This window comes from Dermochelys coriacea, chromosome 2 (assembly GCF_009764565.3).
Source record: "Dermochelys coriacea isolate rDerCor1 chromosome 2, rDerCor1.pri.v4, whole genome shotgun sequence".
Classification (NCBI taxonomy): Eukaryota; Metazoa; Chordata; order Testudines; family Dermochelyidae; genus Dermochelys; species Dermochelys coriacea.
In genome coordinates, this window is record NC_050069.1 from 190,710,326 (window position 1) to 190,731,939 (window position 21,614).

The 21,614-nt window shown below is 45.1% G+C and overlaps 1 protein-coding gene across 1 annotated transcript in view; it reads left to right on the forward strand.

Annotated features, from left to right (window-relative positions):
- Nucleotides 1-1,914: 1,914 nt before the first annotated feature.
- The window catches only part of LOC119850433 (C-C chemokine receptor type 5-like), a 36,958-nt gene continuing 17,258 nt past the window's right edge, over nt 1,915-21,614 (forward strand). Inside the window, exon 1 of the mRNA XM_043508916.1 lies at nt 1,915-2,611. The gene's annotated coding sequence lies outside the window, so the exon portion shown is untranslated. The remainder of the gene's footprint in view (nt 2,612-21,614) is intronic.

Genomic DNA, 21,614 nt, shown 5'->3' on the forward strand with positions numbered 1-21,614 from the left:
ATTAGCTAACACCAAGTAAGGCCATTCCTGACTGGATGGGATGATACAAAACCACACAGCTCTCTCAAGTAACTACATGAACACATTCCTAAGAGATGGTGCAGGAACACACTGGCCCCTCGTAAGATAAGAATGGAATGACAGGATAATCATAGAATATCAGAGTTAGAAGGGACCTCAGAAGGTCATCTACTCCAACCCCCTGCTCAAAGCAGGGCCAATCCCCAATTTTTGCCCCAGATCCCTAAATGGCCCCCTCAAGGATTGAACACTGGATAAGGCTATTTTGTTCACACTAGGAGGTACAAGAATAGGGGTGGTAGGTAGCAACGTCTGGATGCAATCTGTAACTTGTTTGTATCAATATATAAAAGGAGAAGTCATAGGAGGGGTAACTTTGTCCAGGCAAGGGGGGCAGCGTCCTGCTATGCTGACTGAGCTAGTACCATTGTCACAAGCATAAATGTTTTAGCGTACCTGTAGCTCCCATGGAGCGCTTTGTCAACAACTAACCTGGCTGAGTGCCTTTGCCACTGAACTGAGCCTGTGGTCTTTCTTCTGAATAATATTGAGGTCTGTTGAATCAGCAAGCTGCTTTCCCTGCTCATGCAGCTAACACCACAGCTCCAAGAACAGCAGCACTAAGCAGCCATAACAACTTGGCAGCAGTAACAACATTCCTCAAAACTTAACATACTGGACCTATAAAAGATGACTGACAGCCCCCACTACATCTGTCCTCCCAGTTTGACAGCAAACCATTGATATCTCCACTTTGAGTTTTTCAACCAGTTGTGCACCAATCTTATAGTAATTTCATCAAGACCATATTTCTCTAGTTTGCTTATGAGAGTGTCATAAGGGACTGTGTCAAAAGCCTTACTAAAATCAAGATACATCTGTTCCCTGCTTCCCCCCATCCATTAGGCCATTAACTATGTCAGAGAAGAAAATTAGGTTGGCTTGGCATAATTTGTTCTTGATAAATCCATGGTGGCTATTATTCATCATCCTATTATTCTCTAGGTATTTACAGATAGTTTAATAATTTGTTCTAGTATATTGCCAGGTATCAAGGTTAGGCTGACTGGTCTGTAGTTCCCTGGGTCCTCTTTGTTCCTCTTTTTAAAGATAGACATTATGTTTCCCTTCCCCAATGCTTTGGGACCTCACAGTTCTCCACGAGCTCACAAAAATAATTGCTCCTGGTATGTTTGATTATTGTAAGGGGGTTTATTATATGGCTACAAGGGGTTAATTCAAGAGGAGTCTGATTGCACCAGGCAGGAAAGAGTACCTTGGCTTCAGATAGCACTCATTTACCAACACCTAAGGGACAATGCAAGAGTCATTCGCCTTGATGCTGTGGCTCCTGCCCCTGCTGAGCTCACCACTGGACTAGTTCTTTAAGGGAAGAGAACCTGTGAACACTGGAGAACAAAGAGCCTGTCTACATTTGAAAGGACACAGTCCCCCAGGCAGGCAGGCAGAGAGTTAAGGGAGACAGACTGACCCTCAGAGATTAGGGTGCATCTAACATGGGTCGAATGGCTGAGAGCTCTGCTGGCACAGCACCAAGGACCTGCTCTGCATGCCAGGCCCTCCATGTGCCAAAACTGTGGTAGCTGAGGCTCCTGCTCCTCTCATCACTGGGGACCAAGAAGCAAGATGGGCAGACCCTATACTCGCCAGCAGGGAGGGGTAAGGAACGGGGACCGGGCCGGGGGAGGCAGGAGCTCCTGAGTGGGGATGGTAGAGGATGCAATATGGAACTAGTTGAGAGACAGTGAACATGCAGGCCCTAGTGGTATTTTTTCAATTTCACTTTGGGCTCGTCTAGGCTTGAAATGCTACAGCATCACAACTGCAGCGCTGTCGCCCTGTCCCCATAGTGCTTCAGTATAGACACTACTTACGCAGAGGAGAAGGGTTTTCCCATCAGTGTAGTAATCCATCTCCCCAAGAGGCGGTAGCTAGGTCAACAGAAGAATTATGCCATTGATCCAGCACTGTCTACATGGGAACTTAGGTCAGCTTAACTACGCCGCACAGCAGCATGGATTTTTCACACCCTGAGCCAACCTAATTTCCTATTGTAGACAAGCTGCCATCACCAAAGATTTCAAATTATTTTTGAATATGCTACAAAAGTGTTTAGGGCAATCAAAATTAGTTGACACAATTTTGTGTACCTAAGTCTGATCCAACTCCCAATAAAGTTAATGGGAATACCCCAATGGAAGTTGGAACTAGGCCCTGATCCTGCAAACAGAGGCTCTAGTTCAGACTGTGCCCATGTGGAGTGAAGTCAGTTGGACTCCATACAGAGTCTGCACTAGTGAATCTATAGGACTGGGGACCTAAGCCCTCAGTTCTGCATTTAATATGCACTCTGAAAATTCAGCACTCTAACATTTCCATTAAGTTAAGTGTAACTGTTGCTAAAAGTCCATTTTTAGAAAAAGAAGAACTGCTCCTTCACTTCTTGTAATAATTCTTGCAAAACTTCTCAGAAGCAGCAGTTTCTGAGCTTCTGAAGATGTAGACAGGGCTAATCACCCTATGGTTCACAAGAACGAAGACAGTTATCCATAAGAAGCTTGGTAAATCAGTGAGTATCTCATCTTTCTTGTCTCTCTTTCATATTATATTTATATAATATAAATGTATTCAGTGCAAAGGTAAAGTAAATTATTAAGAATTAGCAATAATGATGGTGTAATTAAGCCTGGGACGCAGCCTTTCAGAACCAGTCAAGCAGGAAACCAGGAAGGAAACAAGACAGGGATTGAGCTAGTTGGGAATGCAGTGGTATGAGATGCTGCCCAAAGCCATAAGTACAAACAGGAGAGTTTTGTTGAAAATGTCTGACAAACATTATATTAAAAACAATTCTGGATTTTAGTTCCAGAACTGCTTCAGGAAAAGATTAGTTTGTAAACAACTTCATATAAGAACACGAGCATGTTGAACATAAAATGCTTCATATCTAATCCAGGGGGTATCAGATTCATTGCCTGCCAAGGGCTGAGCTCACAACATCTATTATTAATGAGGATTTATATCAGTGAGTCCGCATGCACTGTGTGGAGACTGTACTATTTAACATCTTATCTCCCTGCATAAAGAGGCTCTCTTCTGTTTAGAAAGAATTAAAAGCTGTGGCAGGAGTGGTCCAGAAAAACTGCACGGGCTCTTGCAGTATGAACACTTGGTAGAAGCCCTGCTTTCAAACAATGTGTAATTCCATCAGAATTGAGCAGTAGTACTTGGATAGAACAGTGATTCTCAACCTCTTCCGTACTCAGGCCCCTTTCCCCCATTTAGCAATATGGGAAGGACAGGGTGGTCATAAGCCTCTGACACTTGGCAGTGACCCTGAGGTTGAGAATCTCTGGTATAGAGTATTACCCTGCATGTTTATATTTAACTCCATCCCTGCAAGGGTTGTGAATGCAGGAGCTGTTAAAGTCTGTGGTTTGTTTGAATTGATCTGACCTGATTTTCTTTGAAGCAGTCATATAGTAGAAAGTAGAATCTAGTTATTAAAGCCCAGGACTGGAGCACAAAGTCCTACTATCACCTTTGTCACAGACTTGATTGTGATCTTGAGGAATTCACAATCTCTTTGTGCCTCCATTTCTCTTACTCACCGTGCTATAATGAAATAATGTTTGTACAGCACTTTCATAGCTTCCTATGGAATGTGCTATAGAAACACTAAGTATTGTAACTAGGATTTTGCTAAATATATTGAGAACAAAGGACATTTTGACCCAAACTATGAATTTTTGAAAAGTCAGTTACAGACACAATCTCAGCTATATGTGGAATTAATAATGTGGGGTCTTGATATACTGATAGTTTCTCATTCTAAAAAAGGAACAAACTGTGATTAAAGGGAGAACATGATCTTTTTTATTTTAAAAATTGATTATATGTTGTCAAGGCTGATTCCCCACTCTGGCACCTCGAGTGCAGAAAGTGGGGGCCTGCAAGGATTGTAAAAATTAATACTGGCCACTCCAGGCTTTGATTAAACTCCCAAGATTACAGCTTTTCACTGACCTTGGATGAGTAGATGCTGCCACCACCCAAGTGCAAAAACCCCCTTTTAGAGCCCAGGAAGATGCACTCGGGAATTCCTTCCTGTGAGGTACCCTCAAGCCTTTTCATCCCCCCTCCGGGGAAGAGCCGAGAAAGAAAACAAAAGAAATCAGCTGTTGCCACCAGCTAATTAAACAACATATGCACAAACCTCTTAGGACACAAAAATCCAATCCTGGTCTTAAAAAAGGTAAATTTTATTAAAAAACAAAAAGAAAGAAAATACATTTGGAATTTAGGCTTTGTTAAATAATTAAAAAAAACAATTACAAGGATTAAGCATCAAGATAGCTCTCTTGAGGTCCATCTTAAAGGTTACAAGCAAAACAAAAGCACAGGGTTAGCACAGAGGAATCCACAAGCCATAAAGAAATAAAAGAAATAAACCTAAATCATATCTTCCTAGACTTTTCCTGATCTACTTATATATCTGGGGTTTCAAATGAGTAGTTTCTAGGTTTGATCTGATGATTTTTCATACTTGGCTCAAAGCTTTTTACAGCATAGTTCCAGCCCTGTCTCTCCTCTCCTGGAAGAGGACCACAGACCGACAAAAGGGGAGTCTTGTTTCATTTTAAAAAGTTCTAGCCTTCCCATTGGCTCTTTTGGCCAGGTGCCCACACACTTTCTTTTATCTATGCATGGAGTCAGACTTTTTTAACCCTTTACAGGTAAAGCAAGTAGAGAACAGCTACCAAGAGGGATTTTATAGCTAACTGGCTGGCTGGGTCCATAAAAGGGAGCTACTCCCCCGCCTTCATTTATCACATGCCCCCCAAATCACAGACGGTGCTGCCAGCCTGGTTCAGGTCGGGTTCGCACCAGCTGGGATTTCTTCCTGGAGGTTTAGGAAACAGAGTTAATAAGATACATGCACCTCTAATTTTACTACTAATTAAATGAAGAACTAAACAGTATTTTTCACATTTCAAGGACTACAATGACTTAGAACACAGGGACATTTTTACCCGGCTGATTCTGGGAAACCTCCCTGTTGGAGTGCATCAGCCACTTAGTTAGAGGCTCTGGAAATGAGTTGTATTTCAAAATCAAAGTTTTGAAGAGCTAAACTCCACTGAAGAAGTTTTTTGTTAGTCTCTGTGACTGTGTGAAGCCACTTTAGTGCAGCCTGGTCAGTCTGCAGGTGGAAACTCCATCCCCAACTGTACAGGCGTAGCTTTTCCAGATCATACACAATGGCGTAACATTCTTTTTCTGAGACTGACCAGTGGCTTTCCCTCTCAGAAAGTATTTTGCTGAGAAACATGACAGGATGGAATTGTTGATCTGGTCTTTCCTGCATTAAAACTGCTCCTACATCACGTTCAGATGCTTCTGTGGTTACGACGAACGGTTGGTCTAAATCCGGGATTAAGCTGGTTAAAGGCTTTTTGACACTTTTCAGTCCACTGAACTGCATTTGGCTGTTTTTTCCTGGTTAGGTCTGTCAGTGGCGTGGCAATTTGGCTGTAGTGTGGGACAAATCATCTGTAATACCCGGCCAAGCCCAAGAAGGATTGGACCTGCTACTTTGACTTAGGGACAGGCCAATTTTGGATAGCATTTACTTTAGCCTGTAGGAGGTTGATAATTCCTTGACCCACCTGGTGTCCAAGGTGCATTACCCTGTTTAGGCCTATTTGACATTTTTTGGCCTTAACAGTTAATCCTGCCTCCCTTATGTGCTGGAAGATAGCTTGAAGGTGTTCCATGTGTTCTGCACATGAATCTGAGAATATAGCCATGTCATCAAGATAGGCGACTGCGAATTCCCCAGATCCATCCAGAAGGTTATCTACCTGTCTCTGGAAGGTGGTGGGTGCAGTTCGCAGTCCAAAAGGGAGCACATTAATTTCATACAGCCCTACATGGGTGATGAAAGCTGACCTTTCCTTGGCTGGGTCATCTAGCAGCACTTGCCAGTACCCCTTAGTAAAGTCTAAGGTGGAGATGAACTGGGCAAGTCCCAGTTTCTCCAATAGCTTATCTGTGCATGGCCTTGGATAGTTTTCTGGGTGAGTTACAGCATTTAGCTTACAGTAGTCCATGCAAAAGCAGATTTCCCCATTGGGCTTGGGAACTAGAACCACTGGAAAGTCCCAGGCACTCTTAGAGGGGCAGATTACACCCATCTGTAACATGTCCTTGATCTCCTTTTCTATTGTGGTTTTGGCTTGAGGAACCATCCAGTACAGTTGGGCTCTAATTGGGCAAGCATTACCTGTGTCAAAGGAGTGGTATGCCCGTTCTGTCTGATCTGCAGTGGCTGAAAACATTGGCACGAAGCTGGTTCACGGCTCCTGGATTTGCTGTCACTGCTTACGCCAAAGGGTTATGGAAAGGCTCACTTCTTCCACACGCCATTGCTTTTTCCTTCATAGTAGACTCCATCAGGCCACTCAGCATGATCTCTTTCCTGGGCTGTAAATTGGAGACCCTTGATTTCTCAGGAATAAGAGGAGTTTAGAGAATTAACATGGTATACTTTAGGTTTTAGGGTAGGGTTTGGGAACGCTATGAGGTAATTAACAGCTCCCAGGTGCTCTCAGACCATAAACGGCCTCTCCCACGACACTTCCATCTTATTGGCCTGGAGCACCGTCAGGATCATGACTTGGTCACCTACTTTGAAGGAACGCTCTCTGGCATGTTTATCATACCAGGCCTTTTGCTCTTGTTGAGTATCCTGTAGGTTCTCCCAAGCAAGGGCTAGAGCAGGGGTGACTAACCTGTGGCTCTGGAGCCACATGCGGTTCTTCAGAAGTTAACGTATGACTCCTTGTATAGGCACCATCTCTGGGGCAGCAGCTACAGGTGCCAACTTTCCAAGATGCTTGGGGGTACTCACTGCTCAGCCCCTGGCTCTGCCACAGGCCCTGCCCCCACTCCACCCCTTCCCGCCCCCTCCCCTGAGCCTGCCATGCCCTTGCTCTCCCCCCAAACCTCCTGCATGCCACTAAACAGCTGATCGGGAGGTGTGGGGAAGGAGGGAGAGGCGCTGATTGGTGGGGCTGCTGGTGTGCGGGAAGTGCTGGGAGCCGGGGAAGGGGGGGCGCTAATGGGGAGCTGCTGATATATTACACTGTGGCTCTTTGGCAATGTATATTGGTAAATTCTGGCTCCTTCTCAGGATCAGGTTGGCCACCCTGGGCTAGAGAGTCCTTGAGGGTGTTTTGCAGGTTGGTTACAAAAGTCCAAAATGTCAGTTCCTGGAGAAGATATAACCCCTTCCCATTGCTGATTTACCAACTGTAATGGCTGCTTAACTTAACTTGTGGACATAAACAAGTTCAAAGGGTGAAAACCCCAAACTGGGATGTGGTACAGCCCTGTAGGCAAATAACAACTGTTGCAACACTAGGTCCCAATCATTGGAGTATGATTCCTCATTCACGAATTTACGTGTCATGGCCCTCAAAGTCCCATTAAACTTCTCCCCTAGGCCATTCATTTGATGGTGGTAAGGGGTGGGAACCAAGTGGTTTACCCCATGAGCTTTCCAAAGATGTTTCATGGTCCCTGCCAGGAAGTTAGTTCCCGAATCCATAAGGATGTTGGAGGGCCAACCTGCCCTGGCAACAATGTCTGCCAATGCCTGGCTCACACTTTTAGCCCTGTTGTTGCTTCGAGCTACTGCTTCCAGCCATCAGGTGGCAAAATCCATGAAGTTCAGTATGTACAGCTTTCCTCTGGGTGCCTTTTTAGGGAAAGGACCCAGAATATCCACAGCTACATGCTGAAATGGAACCTCAATGATGGGGAGTGGCTGGAGAGGGGCCTTGACCTGGTCTTGGGGCTTTCCCATCCTTCTGGCATACCTCACAAGACCAGACATAAGTAGAAACGTCCTTGCCCATTCACTCCCAATGGAATGACTTCCCCAAACGGTCTTTGGTCCTGTTCACCCCAGCATGGCCACTAGGGTGATCGTGGGCTAAGCTCAAGAGCTTTTCCCTATACTTAGTTGGAACCACCAACTGTCTCTGAGGATGCCAGTCCTCCTTGTGCCCACCAGAAAGGGTTTCCTTGTATAGTTGAGTCCTCCTCCTACAACAAACATGGACCTATTGGAAGAGCTGATAGGCAGTGGGTCACTCCGTGCTGCTGTCCAAGCTCCCTTGAGGCTTTCATTCACTTCCTGCTCTGCCTGGATCCGCTCCCTTGATGATGGAGACATTAGTTCCTTGCTGTGTTATGGACTTGAGTTTGGTCCCACTGGAAGCAATGCAGATGATGGGGTTATCTCCGTCAATTGTGAACTGCTTTCCGCTGGTGCACTAGGTTGTATTTCAGACTCCAGTTGAGCTTCTTGTGCCGGTTTAGCTCCTGCTGCAGGTGCAGGCTCCTTTGACTCTGGTGGGTAGACTTTGATCTGGTTCCACCACCTCTGGCTTGGTCCCTGTAGAAGGCTTAGGAATGGAGTTAGGTGTGGAGGCCTGCTTAGCCTGGCTGTGGGTGACCATCCCCACCCTTTTTGTTAGCCTTACATGGTTGGCTAAGTCTTCTCCCAGCAACATGGGAATGGGATAATCGTCATAGACTGCAAAAGTCCTTGTACCGGACAGGCAACTTGGTGTAGACAAGTTAAAAGAGTTGCACCATCACTTGGGCCTCTGGGTCGATGAATTTGGGGTCTACCAGGGATCGGTGGATAGCTGACACCTGTGCTCCAGTGTCACTCCATGCAGTAATCTTCCTCCCACCCACATTCAGTTTCCCTTCACTCTGGGGGTATTTGCGAGACATTTGGGCCTGAAGACTCTCGATGGGACCCCGGGGTGATGAGTTGCAGTCAGCTGGTGCTCTTGGGACAGTTGACCTTTACATGCCCCAGCTCATTACATCTGAAGCACCGCCCAGCTGACTGTGGGCTGGGGTGAGGTGGGTGGTTGGAGAGTAAGGTGGTGGGATGAGAGGGCATCTGGGGTTTCCCTGGCTGTGTGGAGGGCTCCTCCTTGCAAGGTGGGGCCTTGGGCTGACTCCGATGATGGGGTGTCATCTCAGGTTGCCCCTTCTGGTATCCACACCAACTGCTACTAGCTTTCTTCTTCTCCGCCACCTCTACCCATTTGGCACCCATCTCCCCCACCTCAGTTACAGTTTTGGGCTTCCCATCTAGGATGTACCTTTCTATTTCCTCAGAAACACCCTCTAAGAACTGCTCCCTTTGTATTAGGAGCAGTGTTGGGAAAATGCCACGTCTGGTTTCCCCCTCAGGGCTCTCATCTGCTTACGTGCATGCTCCCATGTTAGTCCCATCCTAATTCTGGCCTTTTGTTTAAAAAGTTTGTACTTGTTCATGTGTTCTTTAGGCACTTCAGCTGCCACCTCTGCTAAGAGTCCACTGAGTTGTGGCCTCAGCTCCACCATATACTGGTCTGGAGGGAGTTTGTACCCAAGGCAAGCCCTTTCAAATTTTTCTAAGAAGGCCTCTATATCATTGCTTACCTTGTATGTGGGGAATTTTTTTGAATGGGGAGTGGTACCTGGAGGACTGTTAGGGCTACCTGATTGATCCAGCTTAGCCTTTTCCAGCTCTAAGTGCTTCAGCTCCACTTCCTATCTCTTCACCTCTTTCCTCCACTTCTGCCTCCAAGCACTTAATCTCTAGGAAGAAATTCCTTTCTGCCTCAGTTAGAACTTGGCCTGAGTTAAAGACATCCCTCCATCCTGGCACCAGGATCTTGGGTGGGGGAGGGCTGATCCTTCCTTTCTGGGAAGTCTCTGGTCTCCATCCCCTCCTTGCATTTCTGTCATGAAGCTGGATGTTTGGGCTTGATCTGGGTCTGTCTTCTCCGTGCCGCTTTGGGAAGACTGGTTGCTCCAGGGTTTCAGTGCCTGACCTCAACCTCATGCAAGGGCTGCCCTACTCTAGCCTAGCTATTTCATCTCTTCTCTACACAAAAGCCCTGGCCCGTGGGGAGAAGAGGGCATAGGGCCAGAGAACCCCTGGTGCAGGAAAGTGAGGGAGCAAGTATTGTAGGAGGGGTAGAATGTAGAACATACAGGGGAAGAGCGAAACTGGAAGATTTGCAGGTAGTCTCTAAAAATAGAAGACACTTTAGGGTTATCAGTCAGGGAGACCAACATTCAGGAGTGCCAAATAGACAAGTTGTGGGTTTTTTGGTTTGCACATCTGTGTGTATATACATGAGTCTTGAGTGGGGGCACTGAAAAAGCCCTCAGCCACAAAACATTTAGGGTGAGTCCTGGAGATGGGAGGGAACAGAGGGATGCAAGGAGCCCCTAGCGGATGCAATGTGCTTGGCCTATACAATCTATGAAATGTGCAGTCCCCTAGTTGGTAACTCAAATAGTAGCAAGAAAAGGATAAATCCTTGCCTTCCCCCCGCCCCCCAAGATTGGTTGGTCCTAGGGGTTCCCCTGCAGAGACTTCCCAGGTTTGTGCCCTTAAATCCAAAGGCAGAAATAATTGAGCTCAGCCTGCCAGGAGGAACCAATCAGCATCTCCCAATGCCTGCAAAGAGAGTAGCTCACTCAGTATTTATGATTTCATTTAGATTTTGGGCTTAGATAAATTTCTCACAAAAGGGCATACATGTAAAGCCCTAGCTGCCCTTGACAGATGTAAAAACACAATAATGTAAGAGTAGCTAAAGGTACGTTTTTCCTCCCACCCTATGTAACCTTGATTTTAAGTTCTCTCAATTAATATTAAGTTGTTCAAGCTAAGGATGCAAAAAATGAAATTAAGTTTTCAGGTTCAAGCTTCTAGGTGGGTTACAGATAATTTAATTTAGTAGAGGACCCTGGATGACCCTCTGAATGATAGAGCCAAACTTTATTTAAAATGAAAACGATTAGTTAAGCAATCGGTCATATAATTACCATTCACACAGCTACTACAATTACACCCTTCCATCTTTGAATGTGATTATATCAAGTGGTGATCAATCCAATGCCAACAGAATGAAGTCTAGCCTTATAACCCAGGAACCTAGTAGTACCCTGTCACAGGGGTACTCACCACTGGGGTGCCTCCTGATGGCCATTCTGGGGATTAGCTCCAGCCAAGCATTGCACCCTCCCCTGGCAGCATCTTTCCCATTGTCCGCTCACCCGGTGGACCCCTCTCATTCCAGGAACCACAGCCTCCTTTTCATGACTCAGTCCTCCGGCCAGGTCACCAGACATGTTCCCTCCTTCTGGGGTATCAAAGTCCCTCTTGACAAATGGGCTCAGGAATTCTTCCTGCTAATTGCCCTGCCAATATCACTTCATCAGCAGCTGGTAGTGGGACCTGAGCCCACCCTCCATTCCGGGTCCCGGCTCAAGGGTACTCTCATTGGCAGCCATTAGTTTGACCTACCCCATACCTCGCTACTCTGTCCCCTGAAACTTGCCTGCCTCTCTTGCTCTCCCCCTTCTCTGGACTTGCCAAGCCTCACTGCCTCCTTCCAGGGAGTAACTGTAGGCCACTTGCCTTTAGCCCCAGACACACCTCCCTTCTCCCAGGGAGTGATTGAAGATGCTTTCTCTCTAGCCCCTTCTGTTACCAGCTTCCAGGCTAATATAGACCCCACCTGTCCCTACCCAGCTGTGTCTGTTCTACTTAAATCCCTGCTCCCTGTCTCCTTCTCCAGGTGCAGCATAGGCAGTTAATTGTCCCACTTAGCTCCAATTAACACCAAAAGGGTATATGATGCAGTGTCCACCCCACACAGGACTGGAAATGTTAAGATGGCTATCTCCAATTTAGAAAGGCTACTCCTTTTATAGCCTATGAAAATATTAATTACATTAAAGCTATCCATTACAATATTCACATTTCCACCACCTCTTTATTGGCTCTTTATGTACATATTGTTTAAATTAACAGCTGCACCAATGTCCTTCCCATGCTATCAATACAAATAGCATTTTAATTCACATTCAAAATTCTCAGAAACACTCATGAAAAGCTCTGCTAAAATCATTTATGCCCCAACTTTGCCACAACATAACTCTGGGTCATGTCCTTACTAACTTCAGTTTTCCCATCTTACTGTCTCCAACTTATCCTTTACTCATGCTAACAAATTCTATTTCCCATACTCCTCTATTCTTAGCCTAACTTAAACAAAACCTAATTTCTACTTATTTCTTAACCTACCATGCTCTGTAAGGCACACCTACCAGACCTCATCCAAATCACCAGCCACATGACAAATATAGCTGAAATCAAAGAACCCTGACACCTATTAAAGTGGGGCCTCTAGTTGTTTTACCTGCTTATACATTGGAAAGGGGAAGCCTTGTGTTTGGACTCTGGAAAGGAAAACTTTAGGGTTCATTTTTGTTTTGTTAGCTGTTTTCACTGCTGATGAGGGAAACTCCACCCTCTGATACGTCGCTGTTGACTTGTAGTTTTGCAACATTTATTCTGATTGCTGTGAGGCGGTTTTGACTAAATCCCCTTTTGGGATCATTTCAAACACAGCGTGCTCATTGAGCAATGATCTGTAATGGCATAACTGAATGAGTCAGGGCTGCAATTCTGAGTCCCTCTTGCTTGAAGGGTCCCTAAATGCACAATTTAGGAAATAGCAGCTAGACATACCAGCACCCAGACACTTAAATGGCTAAAAAATGTCACCTCCAGTCCCCTCATAGGTGAAAGCTGATATTCAAGAGGCTCAAAGGCTTGTCTCAAAGCAGCCCAAACATCCAGCTCCAAAAATCTAAAGAAATATTATCAAAGCTACATGTTCAGGCCTATGAACATACTGCAGTAAGCATGGCTTTGCTATGCAGACCACGGTCTGCTTTGCTCAGGAGTGCATGTGCTTCCAACTTGGTCTGGGTTAGTGGAAGTGGTGAAGAATTCAAATGCCTCTCTCTTTTAAGTGGCAGCCCAGTATTTTCTGAGCATGCTCAGCCAAGTCTCCCCACTCCTTCACTGATATCAGAAATGAACAGTCTGAAATTTTAGTTTTCCCCTATAGCATACACTTATTTTGGCCAGAAATGACTCCGAAGAGCAAAGGCTTTGCCAACCCCTCATGTGTCTTGTAGGCTGTGACGGGGTGCACTCACCACTCTGGCACCTCCTGCTTGGTGTCTTGGGAATTAGCTCTGCAAGCCACTGTCACTCCTGCTCTTAAACCCACGTCTCTCCAAGGACTGTGATGTCCTCATCAGTGACATAGCCCTTTGGCCGTACTACACACTGTGCACCCCCTTCCGGGGGAGCTGCAGTCTGCTCTTCAGCCACTTCCCTTAGTGCAGCAAATTGCTTGGCCACTTCCTCATAGCCCCAGCATCCTCTTTGCCCTTGCAAAAGGCCCCTTAGCTGACCAGGAGAGAATTCCAGCATCACTGGCATGCTGGGGTCAGAGTGAGTAGTGGGAGGGGGCATGTCAGAGCAGGATTATAGCACACACTGCTTTGGCATAGGTAGCACCAGGAAGTCTGCTGTAGATTACAGTAGCTCACTGGGACTCCAGACAGTCCCAAATCCAAAGGTTGTAAAGGTGATTTAAAGTCACCCTTGTCCCGCATCCTCCTGGGTTATGCCTCTGTGGGCAGTACCTCCTGGAGGCATAGTGCATATCTCAGTCTCTATGGGGAATCTATGGGACTTTCTCAGTGTTAGTCTCAGAGACTCAGAGATTTCATGGCCAGAAAGGACCATTGTAATTATCTGGTCTGACCTCCTGCACATCGCAGGCCACAGAACCTCACCCATCCACTCCTGTAATAGACCCCTAACCTGTGGCTGAATTATTTAAGTCCTCAAATCATGATTTAAAGACTCCAGGTTACCGACAATCCACCATTTACTTTGTTTTGTACCAGCAAGTGACCTGTGCCCCATGCTGCAGAGGAAGGTAAAAAAAACCCCAGGGTCTCTGCCAATCTGACCTGGAGGGAAATTCCTTCCTGACCACACATATGGCAATCAGTTGGATCCTGAGCATGTCAGCAAGACTCACCACTGAGACACCTGGGAAAGAATTCTCTGTAGTAACTCAGAGCCCTCCCCATCTAGTGTCCCATAACCGGCAGTTGGGGTATTTGCTACTAGCAGATGCAGATTGCCTAGAGTGGCATGTGGCCCATCTCATCATACCATCCAGTCCATAAACTTATCAAGATCAGTCTTAAAACAAGTTAGGTTTTTTCCCCCCACTGCTCCCATTGGAAGGCTGTTCCAGAATTTCACTCCTCTGATGGTTAGAAACCTTTATCTAATTTCAAACCTAAACTTGTTGATGGCTAGTTTATAGCCATTTGTTCTTGTGTCATCATTGGTGCTTAACTTAAATAACTCCTCTCCCTGCCTGGTATTTATCCCTCTGATGCATTTATAGAGAGCAATCATATCTCCCCTCAGCCTTCATTTGGTTAGGCTAAACAAGCCAAGCTCTATGATACTCCTCTCATAAGGAGGTTTTCCACACCTTTGATTATCCTAGTATCCCTTCTCTGCACCTGTTCTAGTTTGAATTGATCTTTCTTAAACATGGGAGACCAGAATTGCACACATTGTTCCAGACAAGGTCTCACCCATGCCTTGTGTAATGGCAATAACACCTCACTATCTCTACTGGAAATACCTCCCCTGATGCATTCTAGGATTGCATTAGCCTTTTTTTCACAGCCACATCACATTGAGTCTCAGTCATCTTGTGATCTACCAATACACCCAAGTCTTTCTCCTCCACTGTCACTTCCAACAGATATGTCCCAAGTTTATAGCAAAAAATCTTGTTTTTAGTCTCCAAGTCCATGACCTTGCACTTTGCACTTTTGAATTTCATCCCATTTCTATTACTCCAGTTTTCAAGGTTCTTCAGATCTTGTATGATATTCTGGTCCTCCTCCATATTGGCTCTACCTCCCAACATGGTGTCATCCACAAATGTTATTAGCACATTCCCACTTTTTGTGCCAAGGTCATTAATGAAAGTGTTAAATAAGATTGGTCCCAAGATCGACCCCTGAGGAACTAGACTAGTAACTTCCCTCCAGCCTGACAGTTCACCTTTCAGAATGACCCATTGTAGTCTCCCCTTTAATCAATTTCTTATCCACCTTTCAATTCTCATATTAATCCTCATCTTCTCCAATTTAACTAATAATTCCCCACATGGAACTGTATCAAATGCCTTACTGACATCTAGGTAGATTAGATCTACTGCATTTCCTTTGTCTAAAAAAAAAAATCAGTTATCTTCTGAAAGAAAGAGATCAGGTTGGTCTGGCTTGATCTATCTTTTCTAAAACTATGTTGTATTTTATCCCAATTACCATTTACCTCTATGTCCTTAAGTGCTTTCTCTTTCAAAATGTGTTCCAAGATCATGCATCCAATTGATTTCAAACTAACGGGCCTTTAGTTTCCTGGGCCACTTTTTTTCCCCTTTCTTAAAAATAGGTACTATATTAACAATGCTCCAGTCATAGGGTCTGACCCCTCAGTTTACAGATTCATTAAAAATGCTTGCTATTGGGCTTGCAATTTCATGTGCCAGTTTCTTTCAAATTCTTGGATGGAGATTATTCGGGTCGCCTGATTTTGTCCCATTAAGATGTTTGAGTTCGATTTCCACATTGAATGTGGTCATTTCTGCTTCCATATCCTTTTTCCCATTAGCCACCCTGCCACTACCCCTAAATTCGTCATTACCTTTTTTAAGAACTGAGACAAAATATTTGTTTAGGTGTTGGGCCATGCCTAGATTATCTTTAATCTCCACCCCCACCATCCTCAGGGTTTAGCAGTCCCATTTCTTCTTTTCTTGTTTTATTTTTATTTATATTGTTATAGAACCTTTTACTATTGTTTTAATTCTCTTTGCAAGGTCTAACTCTGCTTGGCTTTTGGCAGTTCTCACTTTTTCCCCTATATTTTTTGAGCTCCAAGAGGTAACTTTCCTTGCTGATCCATCCCACCTTCCATTCCTTGTAAGTTTTCTCTTAATAACCTATTTGAGATGCTTGCTCATTGAGCTTGATCTGCAACCCTTTCCTATGAATTTTTGACCCTTTCTTGGGATGCAGGCTTAAAATAGCTTCTGCAATTTTAACTTAAAGTAATTCCAAGCCTCCTCCACATTCAGATCCTTGAATTTTTCAGTTCAACCCACTTCCCTAACTAATTCCCTTAATTTTTTTAAGTTTGCCCTTTTGAAATCAATACCTTAGATGTAGATCTATTTTTGTCTATCCTTCCATTTAGTTTAAACTGAATTAGCTCATGATTACCTGAACCAAGGCTGTCCTGTACAACCAGTTCTTCTTTGAGGTCCTTGGTACTTACCAATACTAAATCTAAAATGGATCTCCTCTTGTGACTATTTGGTGAAGAAATCTGTCAGCTATCACATCTAGGAATATCTGGGCCCTATCATTATTAGTAGCACTTGTCCTCTAATATATAGCTGGGCAATTAAAGTCTCCCATAATCACACAATTCCCAGTGGTATTTATTTCATTAAAAATGTTAAAGAGGTCTCTATCCATATACAAAATTGGATCCTTGGGATCTGTAGCAGACCCTAAGCAGTATCCCAGCAGAGCATCCCTTACCTTTCTTCCCCAAAGTGATTTTGACCCAACAAATTCTGTTTTATCCATTCCATCAGTTCCAATTTCTTTTCAGTCTAACTCACCATTTATAATACTACTCTGCCAGTGTTCCCTCTAATTTTTCCCACGCATGTGTGGAATTAATTTTGTTATGTGCATCAATATGGGGGTGATGCATGACACATGACCTCCCTATTGGTGCACATAACAAAATTCATGTGGCAGGATTGGGGCCGAGGTGTTTGGAGTGTGGGACGGGGCTCAGGGCTGGGGCAGAGGGTTGGAGTGCAGGCTCTGGGGTGGGATTGGGGATGAGGGGTTTGGGTTGCAGGCTGCCCCAGGGCTGCAGTGAGGACTCCTCCCAGCTCTCTCTCTCCCCACAGTAGCACCTGAGCTGTGGGGGAGAGATGCCTCTCCCCTGACTGCGGCAGGTCCAGAGCTGGGTTGGGGCTGGGGGAGGGGCTGCAGCAGGTCCAGGGTGGGGTTGGAGCTGGAGGTGAGGCATCTCTCCCCACTGCAGCCCTGAAAGCCTGTGCGGCACTTAATAGGCTACTGCACGACCATGCAGCTTAGAGGGAACTTAGTCGTCCTCCACCACCTTTATTTATGTCTCTCTTGAAAATACATACCCTTCAATACTTGTACCTCTAGTCATGACTATTATTCCACCATGTTCCTGTTATCCCTATAATATCTGGTTTCACTTCCTGTACCAGTAGTTCTAGTTCCTCCATTTTGTTACCCAAACTCTTTGCATTGCTATAGTTGTTTCCGCTCAGCTTTGCCCAGATTCCTCTCCTGTTTAGGTACAGTCTTTCCACTGCCAGTATCACCTACATCAGGGGTTCTCAACTGAGTCCTCCCCTCAACATGCTATAAAAACTCCAGGGCCCAGCAGGGGTGAGAGGGAACTTGGAGCTGTGGGGGGACCCTTGGGCATGGGCATAGGCATAGTTTTACTTCTATGGGGGGGGGGAAGGGCTGGCAGGGCTCGACCCAGCTCCGCACAGTGGGGTCCAGAGCACGAGCACCACCTCCACCCCTTGACTCACTCAGGAGGCCACCCAGCCTGTCTAAGCTGTGGGGGGATGCAACCAAAAAAATACAACTCAAAAGGAAAGACTCAGTTCAAAAAGTTTGAAAACCGCTCAGGGTGCAGGGAGGGAGTAGCTAGGGGCTGTGTGTGGGCTTGGGGGAGCTCCAAGTGTGGCTCCTAGCTTCAGCGGGCGGTGGGAGGGGGTGCTGGGGCTCCCGGCTTCAGCCTCCTGCTGCTCCTGGCTTCATGCGCAGGGTGGGGGAAGGTTTGCCGCCTTCATACCTACGCCACTCCCAGGTTCAGTGCTGGGGCTCGGGGCATCAGGTTTCAGAAGCGGGGCCACATGGCCCCCCTGAAAGGGCTCGCAGTCCTCCAGGGAGCCACAGACCCCCGGTTGAGATCTGCTGGCCTACGTGACTGTTGTTGGCATTGACACTATCTTCTCTCTTGATGTCCATTTTCTCTGTTGTTCCTTTCTCCATTGCTGTACCCTCTCTTACTTGATTTTCCTCCCACTCAGTGTTAGAATCAGGCATGGAGATTACATGAGCATCTCCCCCAAATTCCTAGTTTAAAGCTCTTTTAATCAGTTGTGCTATCAGCCCCTCCTCCATCCCAGAAGTTTTTTCCCCTCCCTAATCAGGTAGAGTCCATCCCATGAGAACAATCATCTGTCTGTGAATGTCTCCCAGTGATCGAACATGCCAAAGCCCTCCTTATAACACTACTGCCTGAGCCATCTGTTGATCATCGTAATCTTGTCTCACCTCAGCTCTCCTCCTCTAAGGACAGATAGAATCCCACTGAAGATCACCTGAGCCTCCATTTCTTCAAGTGTCTTCCCCAGCCTGGCGTAGTCTCCCTTGATGCATCCTAGCAAGCATCTAGCTGTATCACTTGTTCCCCACATGAAAGACACTCAGTGGATTATTTCCTGCTCCCATTAGGATCCTCTTCAGCCTCATGTCTGCATCCTGTATCTTAGATCCCAGCAGATAGTACACCCTTCTGTTCTCTGGATCAGCTCTGGTGACAGGCCTGTCTGTTCTTCATAGTAGAGAGTCCCCAGTCATGTAGACCTGCTTCTTCCTGGTGTTGGTATGATTCTCTGAGTCACAGACAGTGTGTGTGGGTGTGTGTATATATATATACACACACCCACACACACACACACGAGTTTACACAATGTACATACAGAATAAGTTGGAAGGAGGCAAAGACTTGAAGGGGTAAGAGCTGGTGACAGCTCCCCTTCTCCAAGACTGAAGCTTACACCATCTAGTCACCCACCATGTGCACAGACCAGGCCAGAAACTGCAACAATACCCAGCAAAAATTGGCCTGTACACATGAAAAGTGCATGGGAAGATGTGCAATAAGAACATAATTCATACTTTACCCCCACCAAAAAGTACCCTGAAGATTTCCCCATTCATGGCTCTGCAGTTTCAGAAGGTAGGTGGAGGATAGGAGGGAAAAAAGCCAAGGAGATAGCTGTCCTCTGTAGAGTCATCCCCAAAATGCCTGTGGAAACTTACTGTGCAAGAATATGGGTTTCTTTGGGGATGATTCTGCAGGCAGCATTTCCTAAAGATGCCTAAAATATGCATCCCTGGGTTACTTTGAAGCGACAGATCTAATGCACTCAAATCAACAATCATCTCTCTGAATGTACACAAGCAGACTCAAGCTTTTAAAAAAAATGCAAATAGTGATTTCCTTTGCAATTTGCATAGAAGACCCTACTCCTCAAAATCTTTCTTAATTGAGAATGTCTGTGAGGATGAGGGGAATGAATTTTTGCAGGTATTTTAGAGAATATACATTCTAGTTTGTACCTACTGCAAAATGTCAATATTTCATTGTATGTCTTTGCTTCCTCACCCACATTTGCTTTACACGGGAGATAGATGCACTTGTGGTTTGGCCTTGCAGGTAGTCTCTTTCAGGGAAGGATCTTGATACTAGAGCTCTGCTTTTGCTTCCCTCACAAAATTTACGCTCTGAATCTCCACCATATGAAGATTACTTGATCCAGAGAATGGGAACCGTCACCTATGCGTTCTCAGAAAAGAGCTCTCTCTAAACACAAAACAGGCTGAGAGACATCCCTCAGAGATGGACATTATCATCCCTACTAAACAGGGTCTTCACATAGTGAAATTTTCCAGCCAGATTTTAAGATGAGAGAAAGATCACTGCCCCAAACCCAAGTGCTTGATTTTTACGTGCTCTCCTTTACTTCCCAAGGGGTTAGTCCATTTCATGGTAGGTATGCTGTGGCTAACCTGCATGCCTTACTAAGTCTCTTCTATAAACAATCCTGACAGACTTAAGAGTGACTGTACACAAAGTATAATAAAATGCTGAGGCAGACAAAATTGGATTCTGAATAGGGAACACTTCTGCTAAATTTTGATACAAGGTGAATGAGACAATGTATTTTATTCCACCAACTTCTGTTGGTGGGAGACACACACTTTCAAGCTTACACAGAGCTCTTCTTTAAATCTCTCTCTCTAATATCCTGAGACCTACTTGGCTACAACAACACTACATACAACCAATTTTGACACTAGCAGTCTAAAAACAGAACGTTTCATATGTCGGTTTTATTGATTTGGGATTGTTTTTATCTATTTGCACCACATGCAGTATTCTAAATTAGGAAACATTTCTGCTAAATGTTGATACATGCAGTCTAGCAGGAGAACGTTTCATACAGCTAGGTTTCCTCCCCTCCCCCCCATTATAGTCCAGTTGATCATAAAAAAATAAATCTACATGAGAGCACCATCTAGCAGCATTCTCCCATATCCCAATCTACTTTATAGAAAATCAGGTGACTATGGTAGAGTTTAGTACAAAAACCAAGAGAAGTAGCCCCTCTTCATTTAGTGGAAGTATATAGTGCACTGAAGTTAATGGAAAGGCTCCTATTGACTTTATTGGGCTTCAGATCAAAACCTTAAATCTATTAATGTGCCTTTCAGTGCTCAGGATCACCCAATCCTGCGATTTTTAGGAAGCAAATCTCAGATCTAATTTCCCACAGTAGAAGTTCCAGAATGTGTGCTTAAATTTAATGTTATTGAAATCTGTAACATTTTAAAATCAAATTATACACAAATTATCCTTTGACCTTTTTAAAATGTCCAAACCAAAGTATCAAGATAAACAGAGAGTGAAAATTCTTTGCTACTTTCATCAGATAAACTGAATAATATCTTAGCCCTTATAAAGTATTGTCTGCTTGATAGTGACCAGTGAAACGTGTTTATTAAATTATTATTTCTTTCCATCCTAATAAAAGCTATTAAGATTGATGTCCCATTGTTCTAGGCCAGTGGTGGGCAACGTGCGTCCTGTAGGCCACACTTGGTCATCAGGGTAATCTGCTGGCGGGCCACAAGACAATTTTTTAACATTGACCATCCGCAGGCATGGCCACCCACAGCTTCCAATGGCTGTGGTTCGCTGTGGTTTTTTACTGGCCAATGGCAGCTGCGGGAAGTGGCAGCCAGCACGTCCCATCAGCCCACGGCTTTCTGCAGCTTCCATTGGCCGGGAATGGTGAAGCACAGCCACTAAGACCTGCGATCAGCTATGCCTGCGGATGGTCAATGTAAACAAACATTGCCCACCACTGTACTAGGCACTGTACCTACACACAGTAAGGGACAACCCCTTCCCAAAGAGCTTACCCTGTGGACAGACCAAGTATATTCATCCATATTTACAGATTCAGAACTAAGGAACAGAGAGATCAAGTGACTTCCACAGTGCCACACAGTTAATCTGTGGCAGAACCATGAACTGACCCCAGATCTCCAGAGTCCCAATCCAATGCCTTAACCCGAAGGCCATTCATTCTCCCATAATCCCATTATGAAATGTAAGGGCCTATCAAATTTGCCATTTGGACCCAAAAAATAAA